Here is a 9,268-nt window from a genome sequence, read left to right as displayed (position 1 = left end):
AAATAGATCATTTAAAAGATCATCAATCTGGGTTAGTTTAAGGGACAAGGTAGCAAACATACACTTTCCTGCTGAAAACCGATAATATACATTTTAACAATCCATTACGGAAACCCAGTATGTTGGAGGAATGCAATCCTCCAATCAGTGTTCAGACCCCAGTCATGTGGTCAAAAATAGAGTAATAACGTGGCTGCACATACCGTCCCCCGCCTGCCTGTAATGCGAAGGGCCTAATTCTGCTCACTAAAGATGTCTGAGAGGGCCCTTCTGCCCTGAGTTTACATAAATATGGCAACACCTATGCCCAGTAGCTACAGACAGGTGCCAGGAGAGGAGAGGCTCGCTGCTAGGAGAGAACAAGAGGAAGTTCCTGGGGTGCCAGAATAAACAAGGGAATAAACAATGTCACACCAGGAAGCAGAGTCAAAATAACAAGAAAAACCTTGTTAGTACAGATCTTATCATACAGAAATCATAGCATCACTAGGGAGTAGGACAGGGTAACAAGCATTGTGGAGACATTGTGGATACGGGTACACAGTAAGCTTACAAGATTCACTTCTACTCTGTTATTTTTTGGGGGTTCAATACCACTTTTTGTCAGATGTGTGCTTAGTTTTACATAAAGATGTAGTTTCTAGCTGTGTAGGTTACCTCAACATTTGACATTTCCTCATTAAGAGATAAACACAAACACAAAGAACACAAAGCTGTCAAATTTGGCATATGGGACATCTGTAAATATTCCTATGTATCTTTCCAATAGATTCAACTGCATATAAAGGTGCCTGAAGTAATAGCTGATCTCCAAGAACTTATCATCTTACGCAAAATGTTGACGCTCCTCTTACTCGCTGCATTCATCCTCTCTGGTAAGATATAAGGGTTCAAAGATAAATATAGAGATAATTAAGACTGCAATTTAATATATAGTGTATTTAGGGTGACCCCTTTACTTTGTCAATGTAATACATATGATATATATTTAATATATAGAGTATTTCAAGTTACTGCTTCACTTTATCATAGATAATTATAGGACAACTAACGATAAACACATTTTTAAGTACTCTGTATTAGGGTTCCACTAGTGCCAGGGGCACTGTACTTATTACCCCAGTTCTCTCTGTCTGCTTTTAAATCATCCTTCACTCCTAACACAGCTCACAAATATTTCACTGCGTTCTCCTTGCAGTATTCACAGCGGCTGAGGAGGAAAGCTGATCAGAGGAGATAACAGATAGCTAGATGTGCTGTAATATTGCTGTAGTATAACTAGCAGTCAGAGAGATATGTATAGAACACTCCTGACTGATTGCTTGTGATGTTTCAGTTCTGGCTCCTGTCTGCAGCTTGTAACAACATCTGGCTGCTCCATGCAGGGAGAGGGGAAACCTTGATAAAGGTATACTGCAAATGTCTTTCTAAACAGTCAGATAAGTGAAGTCAACAACACATACACATTTATGCTAATTTAACCCCTTATCACCCCCTGAATAAGATTCTTTCAGCTGGATGATTACTAGACTATACACTGAGGAACTTGATAGTAATGTGTGCCCTAACATACAGCTTTAAAAAAAATGCTTTAATCGACAGATGTCCTTTAAGTACACCTAACATTGTGAAACAAGATATTTTTTTTTGACTGCCATTCTCATGTCAAAACATTGTTCAGCACGGTGGCATAGTGGTTAGTGTTCTCGCCTTGCAGCGCTGGGTCCCAGGTTCAGATCCCAGCCAGGTCAACATCTGCAAGGATTTTATATGTTCTCCCCGTGTCTATGTGGGTTTCCTCCGGGCACTCCGGTTTCCTCCCACGTCCCAAAAACATACAGATAAGTTAATTGACTTCCCCCTAAATTGTCCCTAGACCAGGCATGGGCAAACTTGGCCCTCCAGCTGTTAAGGAACTACAAGTCCCACAATGCATTTGCCTTTATGAAGCATGACTGTGGCTGTAAGACTCCTGCAATGCATTGTGGGACTTGTAGTTCCTTAACAGCTGGAGGGCCAAGTTTGCCCATGCCTGCCCTACACTATGATGCATATGTTATGGCCAAAACCAGAAGTTGGCCAAAGTGGGAATTGGCCGGCCATTTCTAGAACTAGCCGATTTGACGTCGGCCAAAGTCCAAAATGCTGGGAATTTCTGACATTGGCCGGCCAGTTTGCAAAGTGGCCAAAGTCCAAAATGCACAAATCCCAGAACATCCCAGGTCCTGTCCGGCACTCAGAAGCTTCCTCTCGGCTCTGAAAGATACACAACAGCATAATAACCTTTAAAGAAAAACATTACTTTGTTACAGCTAATACAAAAACACTGAAAAGATCTTTACTGGTATATTGGCTGTTGATCCCACTCTGTTTGCCCCAGCAAATCAACCGCAAACACCTTCAAGTCATCACTTCCCTCACTACAGAAAATAATGCTGCTATCCTATCATCTTGCCTAACACAGCTCAGTGATTGACTAGTGACCAATCAAAGCAAATTTAAAGTGGACATGAACTCAGAACTTCCTTTCTGCTTTAAAAGGTAAGCAACAGCATAATAACCTTTTAAAGAAAAACATTACTTTGTTACAGCTGATACAAATCCTGCAATAAATCTGCAGGCGTGCATCAAAAAAAGGGCACCTGGAAAAAAGGGCGCGGGATATAGCTGAAATTATAAGTTGTAATGTAAAACAATATTTTTCGTTTATAACTTGTAAACGAAAATGTAGTGCTAAATAGGTTTAATGAACGGAAATTAAATGGCAAAATACCATCTATAACAACAAACGAATTCTGAAATGAAACATCAAATAGCGTCTATAACAAAAACGATATTTACACTTGTATTAAACATAGTAATACAATGGTAGATTTTACAAGTATTTTACTGAAATTATACCTAACTGTAGGGCTCACACAGATCTCTCCCTATCCCTAACCCCTAGACCCCCCCCCCTTTGTGTAAATATACATAATTTAATAATTTGTATATATTACATATATTATGCTGTAACTATACCTAACCCTACTCTCACACAGAACCCTCCCTGCACCATCCCTAACCCCTAGACCCCCCTGGTGGTGCCTAACCCTAACCACCCCCTGGTGGTGCCTAACCCTAAGACCCCACTGGTGGTGCCTAACCCTAACCACCCCCCTGGTGGTGCCTAACCCTAACCACCTCCCTGGTGGTTCTTAACCCTAGGACCCCCCTGGTGGTGCCTAACCCTAAGACCCCTCTGGTGGTGCCTAACCCTAAGACTCCCCTGGTGGTGCCTAACCACCCCCCCTGGTGGTGCCTAACCCTAACCACCCCCCTGGTGGTGCCTAACCCTAACCACCCCCTGGTGGTGCCTAACCCTAACCACCCCCTGGTGGTGCCTAACCCTAACCATCCCCACTGCACAAACACCCTTACACACATATAAACAATAATATATTTAATCCTTAAAATACTTCACTATAAATAACATGAATATAATAATTTATATATTTGTAATAGAATATATAGCCTTAAAATCACGTACACATTAATAATATTATAAATAGAAGAAAAAAAAAAAAAAATATATATATATATATATATATATATATATATATATATATATAATAGAATAAGGGCTTGATTCACTAACCGGCGCTAAGTGTTAGCTCCAGAGTAAAAAAGAGTTTTCCGGCGCTAAGCCGGTTAGTGTGCCTTATCTGAGGTTAGTGTGCCTTATCTGAGGTTAGTATGCCTTATCTGAGGTTAGTCTGCCTTATCTGAGGTTAGTCTGCCTTATCTGAGGTTAGTGTGCCTTATCTGAGTTAGTGTGCCTTATCTGATACCAAAAGCGATGTATTACTAATAGAATAAGGTTGAAAATGATATTTAAGCATTATACGTATGAAAACGAATTTTAAATGATAAAGTAAGTGTAAACGAAAATTTACTTGTTACAGCTCTGAAAGCGGAATTTAAAAAAGGGAAAAATAAGTAAAAGCTCCTATAAGCGAAATTTAAAAACGAAAAAATAAGTAAACCACGAAGTTAAAACGATCTTGTAAACGATATTTGTTATAAACCTTATTCTCAAACGAAAACTTTTGTTAACACGATCCCTGCAAACTGCTATTTCTCGGTCGCCCAAATTTCCTGTCGGGCACCCAATAGCCGATATTTTGCATTGCAGTCTATGGCGGCGCCCTTTTTGTCCACTAGCTATATGGGCCCTTTTTTACTGTCCTGAATCTGCAGTGTGTCTACATCATGTATTCATGGAAGCAAAAGATAAGCAGCAGCATAATAACCTTTAAAGAAAAACACTACTTTGTTACAGCTGATACAAATCCTGCAATAACATGCTGTGTTTACAAATTAGCTGCTCTGCCCAGAGGCGTAGCTAGGGTTTTCAGCGCCCGGGGACAAAGACTATTAATGCGCCCCCTAAGGTGAAGGGTCGTGACCAAATGTGGGCGTGGTTATGGGTGCTCCACATTTGGCCACGCCCCTTCAAATGTACATGGAGGTTAGCAGGCTCACGCTCACCCACCCTCCCTCAGTATGTACCTTCCAGCATGTTCCAAGACAAATTCAGCAATCATGAGCCCCCCCATCAAGACAAATTCCGCAATCATGAGCAAACATGAGGCCCCCAACATGACCAACTCAGCAATCATGAGGCCCCCAACAAGACAAACTTAGCAATCCTGAGGCCCCCAACAAGACAAATTCAGCAATCATGAGGCCCCTAACAAGACAAATTCAGCGATCTTGAGGCCCCCAACATATCATGAGGCCCCCAAAAAGACAAATTCAGTAACCATGAGGCCCCCAACAAGACAAATTCAGCAGTCATGAGGCACATAAATAGACAACATTTTACATAAATAGGCAGAATGCCCCCTTAATATGATAGACACCTCTCACCTGGCAGCAGTTCCCCAAAATACACTCAATCTGACAGCAGTGCTTCCCCAAAAATAGGTAGCCCCAGGTCTATAGGTGTCCCCAGAATAGGTGGCCAGCAGTACAGATGTCCCCAGAACAGGTAGCCAGGGGTAGAGATGTCCACAGAACAGGTAGCCAGGGGTATATGTGCCCAGTATATGTAGGCAGGGGTATGTGTCCTCAGTATATGTAGCCAGAGGTATATGTGCCCAGTATATGTACCCAGGGGTATATGTGCCCAGTATATATAGTCAGGGGTATATGTGCCCAGTATATATAGCCAGGGGTATATGTGCCCAGTATATATAGCCAGGGGTATATGTGCCCAGTATATGTAGCCAGGGGTATATGTGCCCAGTATATGTAGTCAGGGTTATATGTGCCCAGTATATGTAGCCAGGGGTATAATATGTTCCCAGTATATATAGTCAGGGGTATATGTGCCCAGTATATGTAGCCAGGGGTATATATGCCCAGTATATGTAGCCAGGGGTATATATGCCCAGTATATGTAGCCAGGGGTATATGTGCCCAGTATATGTAGCCAGGGGTATATATGCCCAGTATATGTGGCCAGGGGTATATATGCCCAGTATATGTAGTTAGGGGTATATGTGCCCAGTATATGTAGGCAGGTGTATATGTGCCCAGAGTAGGTAGCCAGGGGTATATGTGCCCATAGTAGGTAGCCAGGGGTATATGCCCAGTATATGTAGTTAGGAGTATATGTGCCCAGGGGTATATGTGCCCAGAGGGGGTATATGTGCCCAGGGGTATATGTGCCTAGGCAGGGGTATATGTGCCCAGAGTAGGTAGCCAGGGGTATATGTGCCCAGAGTAGGTAGCCAGGGGTATATGCCCAGTATATTTAGTTAGGGGTATATGTGCCCAATATATGTAGGCAGTGGTATATATGCCCAGAGTAGGTAGCCAGGGGTATATGTGCCCAGAGTAGGTAGCCAGGGGTATATGTGCCCAGAGTAGGTAGTCAGGGGTATATGCCCAGTATATGTAGTTAGGAGTATATGTGCCCAGTATATGTAGGCAGGGGTATATGTGCCCAGAGTAGGTAGCCAGGGGTATATGTGCCCAGAGTAGGTAGCCAGGGGTATATGCCCAGTATATGTAGTTAGGGGTTTATGTGCCCAGAGTAGGTAGCCAGGGGTATATGCCCAGTAGATGTAGTTAGGAGTATATGTGCCCAGAGAAGGTAGCCAGGGGTATATGTGCCCAGAGTAGGTAGCCAGGGGTATATGTGCCCAGAGTAGGTAGCCAGGGGTATATGCCCAGTAGATGTAGTTAGGGGCATATGTGCCCAATATATGTAGTCAGGGGTATATGTGCCCAGAGTAGGTAGCCAGGGGTATATGTGCCCAGAGTAGGTAGCCAGGGGTATATGTGCCCAGAGTAGGTAGCCAGGGGTATATGTGCCCAATATATGTAGGCAGGGGTATATGTGCCCAGAGTAGGTAGCCAGGGGTATATGCCCAGTATATTATGTAGTTAGGGGTATATGTGCCCAGAGTAGGTAGCCAGGTGTCCCCCTCCCCAGCAGGAGGGGAGCAGCGCAGAGAAGAGGAAGAGCTGCTCTCCCTCCCTCGCTCTCCCCTCCAATGTCCGGGTGGCTGGCAGCGGCGGGCGGAACTTACCTCCGTCTCGTTGCAGCGCCAGATGGATCTGCCACTACTCTGGTCTGGTCCAGACCAGAGCAGCGGCTGCGCACCCGAACTTCCGGCCGGCGCTGGAGCGAGACAGAGGTGAGTTCCCCCCGCCGCTGCCAGCCACCCGGACATTGGAGGGGACAGCGAGGGAGGGAGAGCACCTAAGGTGAGGGAAGGAGGGGGGAGATGACCCCCCTTCCCCACCGTCCGCACAGCTCTCCCTCTTCTCTGCGCTGCTCCCCTCACCCGCCACAAAAAAAAAAAAAAAAAAAAACCTGAAGTTCAGCTGGGCGCCCTTGGGGACCAGGCGCCCCGGGGCACTCGTCCTACCCCGACCCCCCCTAGCTCCGCGCCTGGCTCTGCCATGGCTGACACAGCTGAGAGATCAAATTACAACTTGTGATTAGAGACAGAGGAGGGGGGGTTAGACAGGCTAAACTCTCTAAATACATACAGGGTGCTTTTCTATGATTTCCTTTTACCCTGTGCAAGAGTTTAGGTCCACTTTAATGTGGCGTGGAGAGCTGTGAGGGCGGAGGTGGAATCAGCTGAAGCCGGCAGCATGTAGGCCAGGCCCCGTTCCCTGCAGGAGAGGGGTGAGGAGGATTACCGGGAAGGCGGCAGCAGGGAGACAGCGCATACTTGCAGAGAGCTGAGCTGAGCTAGATGGAGCGGCCGAGTGGTGAAAAGTTGGAGAAGGAAGGCGGCGGTGAAATCAGCTGCAGCCGGCAGCATACAGGCCAGCCCCGGGTGCTTGCAGGGGAGGGGCGAGGACGACTACGGGGAAGGCAGCGGCAGCAGCAGCAGGGACAGAGTGGGGAATTGCAGAGAGCTGAGCGGGACGGGGATAGCAGGATACTTGCGGCAGTGGGGAGAGGTGAGCTTCTGGACTTGGCCGGCCACATTAAGTCACAACGCGTTCTGGCCGACCAAAGTCCGCAAATCATTATAGTTTTCTACATCGGCCGCGTCAGGCGGCCACTTCTCGTTCTGACCGGCCAGAACCCGAAGTGGCCAGACTTCGGGTTCTGGCCGTAACACATACACAGCATGATACATACTTAGACATATGACTATGCTAGGGATTAGATTGTGAGCCCCTCTGAGGGACAGTTAGTGACAAGACAATATACTCTGCACAGTGCTGCTTAATATGTCGGTGCTATATAAATACTTAAATTAATAAATTGATATAGGCATGTGTTAATGAGCAGGGATGTTAGAGAGATAAATAATTACTTCCTCCACAGCTGTTGTGAATCCAACAATCAGTTTTCTCTGCTGTACCCTCATGGCTCTGCAGCAGAGCCAGGACAAGGTCCTCCAGCACCCAAGGCTGAGACACCAAAGTGCGCCCCTCCGTCCCTCCCACCCCAGCCGTCACACACTGATTGCTATTAGACTAAGAGGCACCCCAGGGCCCCCAACACCTTAATTTCTAGTTATCTGGCTTGTAGTCACTTCCATGTATCTCCTTTTCTTATTTCTTTCTTCTTCAAACACAATTAGGAATGACAGCTGAATGAATTGTGCGCCCCCTCCTACACTGCGCCCTGAGGCTGGAGCCTCTCCAGCCTATGCCTCGGTCCGGCCCTGCTCTGCAGCAACAAACAAAACAAAGGGGCGCTGAGTTCAACTGTCCAAAATCAAACTAAAATGGGAACAATATTGTTGGGCAGATTGGCCTTAAAGGAGATGACCTGACACCTCTGTGTAGCCATATACACCCTGACGAAGCCCGCAAGTGGGCGGGCGCAACGCGTCAGTGGGCGGGTCTCAATCACGTCACCTGGGGCGCTCCTCTCGGCTGCAAGACTACGCTAGACAAACATGGCATCAGTGTGTGTTCCCCGCCGCATTATAGCTATGCAGAGCGGGTAGAGCCTCTGCCTGAGAGCCAACATCGTCCTATGGTCATGACCCAGGTGGTTGACTGTTCTGGAGACATCGCAGATGCGGTAACCAAACGAGTGGACTACTACCAGTGGTGAGATCATTCTGGACATATGTATATCTAGCTTGCAAGCTGAAGAGGATTTCCTTTCCCCTCCATGTTTATGCACAATATGCTCTCTCCCCCTCTCTGAAGAACACGGACAAACTGGTACCGGTACCAATAGGGGTGTGTGATTGAGGCGTGCGTGGTGGAGGTGTGGATGGAGATGTACTCAAAGCAGGTCAATTTTTAATTGATTTTAATCAATTTGTTTACCCTTGATGGAGTCGGTGTCATATTAAAGCTATTTTTCTAACTTTGCAAATACCTATGAACTCTCCCACCGTTATTTCTATATTCACCTCTGTGTATGAGCGTAGCAATCACCCCTGCCATCGCAGAGGCTTTGGCATAGCTCACACATGTCCCTCTTTGGGAGCCATGTCCCTCATTTTTTTCCCCATTTGTCCCTCTTTCAGGACTGATGTACAGATCTGTGTAAATATATGTATTTAAATATCAACACAAACAAAACGGGCAAGCACCATCCACTCAACCATAAATATGGGTAAATACTAGAGCGTGCAGAAAGGAACCAAAAATACTATAGAGAACAAGGAGAAAAGTAGTTCCCTAAAGACCGCACCACTCAATCCAATAATGAATAATCAACAAACTTTATTCAGTATACAAAGTATAAAAACACTAAAAACAATAGATCAACGGGCACATAATAATC

The sequence above is a fragment of the Hyperolius riggenbachi genome, chromosome 2 (assembly GCF_040937935.1).
Source record: "Hyperolius riggenbachi isolate aHypRig1 chromosome 2, aHypRig1.pri, whole genome shotgun sequence".
Classification (NCBI taxonomy): domain Eukaryota; kingdom Metazoa; phylum Chordata; class Amphibia; order Anura; family Hyperoliidae; genus Hyperolius; species Hyperolius riggenbachi.
The sequence above is the reverse complement of the archived record's forward strand: the minus strand, read 5'-3'. Positions refer to the sequence as shown.